This window comes from Acomys minous, assembly GCF_964271855.1.
Source record: "Acomys minous genome assembly, chromosome: 1".
In the NCBI taxonomy this organism is placed as follows: domain Eukaryota; kingdom Metazoa; phylum Chordata; class Mammalia; order Rodentia; family Muridae; genus Acomys; species Acomys minous.
The window spans coordinates 101,943,091-101,951,767 of NC_140483.1; the positions used below are offsets into that span (position 1 = coordinate 101,943,091).

General features: G+C 43.2%; 1 protein-coding gene across 2 annotated transcripts in view; it reads right to left on the reverse strand.

Annotated features, from left to right (window-relative positions):
• The window catches only part of HNF4G (hepatocyte nuclear factor 4 gamma), a 136,788-nt gene extending 128,915 nt beyond the window's left edge, over nucleotides 1-7,873 (reverse strand). For both annotated transcript variants that reach the window (XM_084768113.1, XM_084768112.1), the window contains exon 1: nucleotides 7,574-7,873. The gene's annotated coding sequence lies outside the window, so the exon portion shown is untranslated. The remainder of the gene's footprint in view (nucleotides 1-7,573) is intronic.
• Between the last annotated feature and the right edge of the window lie 804 nt (nucleotides 7,874-8,677).

The window sequence follows — 8,677 nt, forward strand, 5'->3', positions numbered from 1 at the left end:
ATCTCTGTGAATTTGAGGCAATCCTGGTCTACAAAGTGAGTTCCAGGACAGCCAAGGCTACACAGAGAAACCCTGTCTCAAAAAAACAAAAGAAATATGTTATCTTCTTGAGTTCGTTTAAGAAAAATTAATGGGCCTCTCTCCAGGTATCAATAATACTTTTCCAGTACTCAGTAGCTATGTGCATCTCAGTGAACAGTAATTCTCTTAAGTCCATCTCCCTCAAACATGAGAAACTTAAGACAATAGCATGGCTTAATTTGCAACAGAGAAGGCAGAACTTTAAAATAAGGCTCTTAATACATGGCATAACCCTGCCATCAGCATGTCCCTTTATTCCCCATTACAGTTACATATTCAGCAGGTAGGCACATGTTCCTGAAGTTATCCCAGAGGGTAGGCGCTCCTAATGATAGTCCCTACCATCAGAGACCTTAATATTTGGTTGACCGTCATCAAGCATTTAACCACCATGTTTGATGAAGTTAAAAATTAACAGAGAAAGAACAAAACTCAATTAAAATAACATGTGGGGATAAAAGGTTGGGAAAAAAATTTAAATGGCATGTAAGTGAAGGTTTGCTGCATAAGTAGAAATTGGCTTGGAAGGTTGAAGCAGGTGAAAGCAGTGATGACTCTTACAAAGAGTGTTCCAACTGACAGAAATGTCACATCTGATGGCACAGAGCTAGCATAGTGCATTTGAGGAACTAAACGTGGCATTCCTCCTCAGCCAAGTGATATCACACAGAGAGAGTGTAGCTTGTGGTGGTCATATGTCACACTATGAGGGCTCTGTTGGTAAAAGGACAGCCCTTTCAGTGAGCACATTAGGAAATTAACACATGGTCACATTTCGTTCCTGCATAAGGCTCTATTGCCTTACAAGAGATTGGGCTGCTGAGGTTAAGAAAAAAGAATATTGTCAGTTATAACAACTCTTGTTAGAAATAAAAAATTACCCAGCTGAAAATTAACCAAAAGTAGGGAACAGCGTTCTTTGTATTTATAAAACAGTTTTCCTGAATGACCTAATAAATTTTAGCTCTACGGAACAGATCAAATTTTAACATGAACCCATGTAGAAAGACCATAGTTGAAAAAACTCAAAATTATAACTGTGACCAAATGAAAGGTTTCATTGCACCTGAGGCAGGCCCATTCCAATTTAGGAACCATTAAGTTGTAGCCTCAGAACAGCACAGAAGGGAAGCAAAAAGACTAGGCGCCTAGAAAGCAAATGCTACATAAGCTTAGAGAACAGGGTACCAGTGGGTTTCAGCCTCTCCTACTCTCTCACTGTCTAAATTCCATCCTTAGCTCTTCATCATGAGTATACCATTTTACATCTGGATGAAGCTACCAACCCTTTACTCTGTTGATTACCTCACCCTTTTAAGTCCATAGCCCAAAATTCTGCAAATCTAAAAACTAGTCGTAGGTCAGTCTACTTAGGTTTGGATACCTTCCTTTTGACTAGCCAACTAGTTGCAGATGTTGTCACCTATATCCACTGTAGCCACCCTGTGGTCCTGGGCTCTGCCCTACTTCGTTTCCTGCCAGGACTCCGCCTCCAGGTGAAATCGAACTGCTTCTAACACCCTTCTGAGTCTCCCCACCACATCCTAATCAGAACAGAATTAATTCTTCCGTGAAATCTCTCTGGGTGAACTAAGCTAAATGCACTTTTGTGCTTCCGTTTCTCCACAGCATTATGGCAATTACAAACCCTGTATTCCGTCTTGACTACTGTGTGTGTTTGTCTTCCCAGTAGATTATTTATGTTTGAAGGTGGGGATTTTGAATTCTGTTTGCTTTCTAGGCACCTTCTATGCATTAGTACTATCCTTATAACTTATTTCTAAGTTAATATAAATTGTCTTCATTTGCAAGCATTAACCATGGTATCTGAAATAAAAAGTATAATACTTTCTAAATATTTTGACTTATTTATTGTTATTTTATGTGCATTGGTGTTTTGCCTACTTGTATGTCTGTATGATGGTGTCAAATCCCCTGGAACTGGAGTTACAGAGAGTTGTCAGCTGCCAGGTGGGTGCAAGAAATTAAACCCAGGTCCTTTGTAAGAGCAGACAGTGCTCTTAATGACCAAGCTATCTTTCCGGCCCAAGAAATATAATATTTTTAAGTTACAGATTCTACAAATCTCAAACAAAAAAGACCAGAACCTACAAAGTCCAGTATAGTATGTGTGTGTTTCGAATAGTGATGGCCATCAAAGACTCATGTGTTTGAATGCTTGGCACAGAGGGAGGTACTGTTTGGAGGTGTGGCTTTGTTGAAGGAAGTGTGTCACTCTAGGGGTGGGCTTTGAGGTCTCCTATGCTCAAGCTACACCTGATGTGGTACATAGGCTCCTTCTGCTGCCCTCACATCAAGATGTAGAACTCTCAGCCCCTTCTCTAGCACCATGTCTGCCTACACGCTGTCCTGTTTCCTGCCGTAATAATAAACTAAACCTATGAAACTATAGGCCAACCCTAATTAAATGTTTTCTCGTATAAAAGTTGCCTTATAAGAGGTCCCTTATAAGAGTTGGTCACTGTGTCTCTTCACAGTAATAAAACCCTAAGACAGTATGTAAACACAGAAGTTGTCAAATGCTTTCAAAAGTTAAGTCATCAGGTCCAAGTGATCTCAGCCAACACAGAGCAGATGGAGATACACTATCTTGACGTTTGTGTCAACTTTTGCTGTCATATTTCAGTATGTCATATCTATGTATGGCTCCTCAACAATGAGTATGTCTCATATAAAGAATGTAAGAATTCCCACATCGTTTGTAGTATGTGGGAATATGGTCTTCACATCACAGCTGATTAAACTTATGTACTTGCTCTCAACAACACTGAGATTGATACATGAGTCTTGCCAAAGCCCAAACAATGTTGCAAGCCAATGAGCAAGGCTGGGATGAGTTTCTTTCACACACAAAAGCTAAAAGTTCTGTGAAGACAGGGACAGTCTACCGAGGCATCCGTAGGGACCCAGGGTCAGTCACAGTCACAGGTTGCTATGGGGTTCATAGATTCTTAAAAGTCATATGACCTTTGTTTGCTTGCATGCATATCACAATCTTTGGGGTAAGAGCAAATAAAACTAGGGAACATTTAATGATTTAAAGTAAATCGGGAGCATGAGATGGCTGAGCAGTTAAAAGAGCACAGGGCTCTTGGGGACAAGCAGAGTTTTGTCCCTATCACCCATATAAGTAGGCTCACAACACCAGTGCCTCCAGCTCCAGGGAACCTCATACCCTTTTCTGGCTTCCACATGCATGAATATGTATAGCCAAAACTAAAAACAAATATTTTTAAAAGTATTACAAATTGCCAGGCGACGGTGTTACACACCTTTAATCTTAGTGCTTGGGAGGCAGAAGCAGGAAGATCTCTGAATTCAAGGCCAGCCTGGCAAACAGAGCACGTTCCATGACAACCAGGCCTACACAGAGAAACCCTGTCTCAGGAAAAAAATGACAAATAATCATTTTATCCTATGTATTAAAATACATTTATAATACATTTTTAAATACTTATGCGTTTTACAGAAAACCACTATGACCTAATGAAAGGTAGGAAGAAGAATGTGGCATTCCATGCTATCAGCTGATTCTACCACCTAAACAAGACAGTCTATTCCAATGTCTTAAGACACAGGCTGGGAGGGCTAAGCAGAGCTACTCTTTAAGGTGCACTTAAAGTGAATGGGCAAGAGACTGTTGAGATACTTCATCAGTGCCAAATATGTGAGAATGGAACTCTGCGGAACTCTGCACAGGACACAGCAGGTACTAGTTCCCATATCCACTTTGTGTCCTAGAACTTCGTCTCCCGACCAACAGCAAAGGAACATGGCTTTGCCTGTCGTGCCAAGGTCTCATCCCTCACACCCCCTCATTTGGGAACAGCTGTGGCTTGAACAACTGTATACACGAGGCATCCATGGTTTCTTTTCTGTCTCAGAGCCACGTGGAAGTCCCTGAATCCCCAGCTTTGACTCTTGTGAATGCTGTTCGTAATTTCTTTCTTTCTGTTTCATTTGTGCTATATGTAAAATAAAGAGATTAATACTCTGTAGAATTATAAAGACTTGAAAATTGCTTAGAATAATATCACCTACATATTAAGTGTGTGTGTGTGTGTGTGTGTGTGTGTGTGTGTGTGTGTGTGTGTGTGTGTGTGTGTTTGGGTGTATAAGTTTGTACACACTTGCATAGGTATGAGAGTAAGTCATCTTTGTAAAATTACCCATCCCCATGTATGAATGGCGGTATTGACAAGAAGAGGATAGTTCCTTACAATATTAGAAGTACTTTCAGTTGCATCACAATATCACTAATTTTGCTACCCCCACAGGGAAACTTCTTTTTAAACATGGTGTTATTTATCTTTTGTACTGAATTTCTTTGTGTGCTTATTATATACAGAAGTTCATGTATATGAATGTGTGTATCCACACACGTGAGTGAATGGAGGTAAGAGGAGAAACATGAGTGTTGCACCTCAGTCACAATCCACTTTGAGATTTTGAGACAGGGTGTCCCTTCAAGGATTGACTGGCTAGCACATAAATGCGAGGTATCAATGTTTGCCTTCATGTCTTGAGATTATAAGAGTCTGCGCCTGGTTTCCCAAGATTGGTTCTAGAGAGCAAATTCATATTCTTAGGCTTGTGTGGCAAGCCCTTTACCAATGGAGCTGTCTCCTAAACCCCACATTTATTTATTTAAAGGAATGGTACAAATTCGATAACAAGGAGATGTTGTGGTGCAATTTATAGAAAAGGTAAAAATAATGTCAACGTATATGTTCTGCTGAGGTCACCAGGGATGGCATTCCATGGTTGGTTGGGGGAGTTAGCCTAGGGCGTAGCTCTTCTTACCACTACCTCCTGGGGTACAGTTCTCAAAGACATTCAAAATGCCAGATGTAAGACTTCCTTATTTGGAAAATTGGATAACTGTAAAGACTCCAGCAAGGTATGGTGGCTAACCCCTGCATCCCACCACAGGAGAATCCCTGTGAACCTGGTCTACCCTGTGTGAAAAAAACAAAGAGAGCTGAGAGTACAGCTCACTCTGGAGAGTGTTTACCTACCATGTACAAATCCCTGAGGTTTTTCTCTATCGTCACCTAAGTCAGGTATGACAGGTGCATACCTGTAATCTCACAACTGGAGAGGTAGAAGAGGTAATAAAGTCAAGATCGTCCATTAAGTCATAGCAATCTCAAAGCCAGGCCAGTGTAGGACAAAAAAGACCCCTTCTTGAAGGAGGAAAAGGAGGAAAAGGAGGAGGGGGGAGAAGAAGAGGGAAGAACTGGTAAAGAAAAATGAAAGAAAGAAGATGGTGATGGCAAAGTAGGCAAAGAGGACAAAGATAAAGAATCTACAGCCCATAACTATAATCCTTTCTTTCAAGCTGTGCTTGCTCCTAGGATGAGAATCCTACTTTAGGAAGATGACAAGCATATTAATCAATAGCTACACAGATCACAACTACTGTGAGGCCACCAATGACACTTAGAATATTGAAATTCTCACCAGGAACCAGTATCTGCAGCCATCCTTGGACAAATGGTAATAAATACAGGCGCATCTTTTATGAGCTCAAAATACTATGGTGATGTTGAGCATGCAGGACATGCTAGGCAATTGCTACATCCCCAGCCCTTTGATAGCATTCCAAAGATTTGTTAACACCTGCAAAGCAAAACTCTTAACTACCCAGACTCACCCACCCAGGGATGATTTGTATAATCCTCACATAGTGATCTCCAAACTGGACAGTACTGTTCAACTAGAGAGTAGCAACATTTTATGAGACTGACAGACTACCTACGGCACTAGCAAGGCTCCTTAGAGTGGCAACATTTTAAAAGTTGGCATTCAGTGTGTCTGGCATAAGCATAGTTTAGAGTGGATACTTTGATATAATATGAGTCATTATTCAGCTTTTGAAGCCATTGAACCCTCATGAGCTATACACTTGAAGACTGTGAAGATACAAACCCAAATTTCAAAAAAGGCTTTACACACAAGTGGTCGGCCATTTTCTTTATGTTGTACTAAAATTTGCAAGTTCCTTTACAAACTAGAATTACTTCTGGAACTTATAGAAATAACAAGGGTTTCGAAAATAATGAAGCATTCTAATGAATATATACTTACTGGGCTTGCAACAGGGTATGTAGGCCAGTGTTTACAATGTTGCCAACTTCTTGCTGAAAATCTCCTTGTCGGTTTTGAAGTTTAAAAATGGAGCACTGAGACTATAGTTATTATTCCCACGGTGAGTATTTTAAAAATCCCTAAAATTAATTTGTGTTGTCCCATAAGCTTATAGCCAAAATTGCAGAATAAAACGCCTCTTGAAATCTTTACAGTGATGTCCTAGTAAAGGGTGCCTTCCTAAAGCTTGCTGACATTCCCGTATTTGCAGACTTATAAGTGAAGAGAAAGGGACTAGCAAGGGGAAAGCCAATTGCTGTCGATCTCCACATTGACTTGGTCAAGGGTTTCCTTCAGACACAGAAGATCAGGTGGCCTGAGTCAGAAGTGTGAGATCTGAGGGAGGCTGCTAAGGGGAGGGGCAGGAAGATGGACTATGAATGGTGACAGCCAAAGTAGAGGACTAGTACCTGCCTGTGACAAGAAACAAGTCATGTGTAAAATAAGTGAGATAAAGTAACTAAAGCGCGAACAGGAAATGCTACCATCACTGAGCTTCCCTATTTGCAGGCTATCCCACAAAGTTTGGGGCTCCTGTGCTTATATTTTTCTAGCCCTTGTCCTCAAATGAAAACTAAGGTTGTTTTGCAAACTTTAGTTCCATTTGCAGACACCCTTAAAAACCCATCCCCTAAGGTAGGGATCATCATAGGCCCTTCTTAGATCTTATCACCTACTGGTTTATTCCTCTTAGACACTGCATAACTGTCATTTAATCCAAAGGTGGATTACCTCAACATCCAATAGGCTAAATCTTCACAAAGTCTTTTTACTAAAATACACAATTGTCTCCAACAGCATCATCAGAAGGCACCTAAGCCCCAAATGTCTGAAAAATATATGAATCACATTTGAGTATAGGCCATAGCTAGGATGCTTCTGCACCAAGCACCAACCCTCACACTTCTATTGTCCCTTAATATTCAGTCACGTGTCCTAGCTTGGACCCACACTCCCCCCCCCAAACTTCAGGGAACCCCCCAACACCAAGAAATCTTAGAAGCATGTGACCAGCGACGACAGCCACCAAAGCTTTCCAAGACACTCAAACAAATGCAGCTTCTACTCTCTTTTTCCAGGGAGAAGAGGAAAGGGCTTGAACATTCTCAAACTCCAGCAGCCTCCACCCTTTCTTCAGCCCACTTGGGCTGGAGGAGGCCTGGGGGTGATCTGCCTCTTAATATCAGGCCTAGGGATCAGGGTGCTCAGCTTCTCAACCTCCTACTTAGGGGAACTGAGACTCCCGGTGCAGGACAGCGGGGGTGGGGGAGGCGTGGAGCCGGTCATTCCCCTGGCACCAGGCGCGAGCTGAGCGACTCACCCAGGCCAGCGGCTCCGGAGCTCCCGCGAAGCACTCAGCTGCGCGGTTTGCGCCGCATCCCATCGGCAGGTCCCTACCGGCCCTGACAGCGGTGTCCCGCGGTGCACGGTCCCCGGGGGCCAGGAAGTTTGCAGCCAGCCAGGAGATGGGGTGGGGCTCCAGAAAAGGTAGCACTGGGATTTTGTTGTTTTGTTTGTTTGTTTTTTCCCTGGATCTCTAGGAAAGATTTTTGGGGACCATATGCCGGGAGAATATTAGCTTTGCTCAATGGCGACGGGGCCGGGGCCAGACTCTCACAGTGAGATCGATTTACTAAACAAACTGAATCGTGGGTGGGGATGTTAAACAGTAACCAGCGAGTCTCAATGAAAACTGAAAGCAGCAAGGCAGCCTCCGCCTGGGAGCAATCATTTCCCGGTTCCCCGGCCGTGTGGCTTGCGGGCCAGCGATTCCCAGAGCTTTCTGGCCTGGACCGCTGCGACGGTGGGGGCCTTAGCAGCCATCCCTCAGTGACTGCCACAGGCCACATTCTGAGACCAGCAGGACAAGGACCCCTGTGGCTTGATGCCTCCAACTAGAGCTAGCAACTCCCGCATCTCCTTGGCACCAACAGCCCAGCTAGGTTGAGTCAAGGTGCGCGTCCCATCTGAAAACCAACACCTTCCCTTCCCCTCGGAGCAACACCTCATCACCTCATCGGGGGCTGCATTTACTCAGGCTAGGAAGTGCCTTAGAGCAAGTGACAGGAAGAAGCCTGTGGTCCTAGGATGCGAATCTAATTCATTGCCCAAGAGGTCCAGAAAATGGGCGGAAGTATCATTAAAGGGAATTAAATGGGCTGCTGAGAGCAGGACTGCAGCCACACCGCTAGAGGACCCAAAGGCTACTTCTTAAAATTGCGCCTTGGGCCTGTGAGTGGTGCTCTGTTCTGCAAGAGTTCTGGGCAGGGAAGGCAGAAGGCATTTCCCTTCCCGATGCCAGTGGTTTCTAGTCAATAAAAAAATACCTTTTTACATATGTATCAGATGGAAAACTTCCTTCTCTCCCTCCCCTACCCATCGGCGCCTCCCAGAACCTTCTTCCTTATGAAATGATACCTGATAG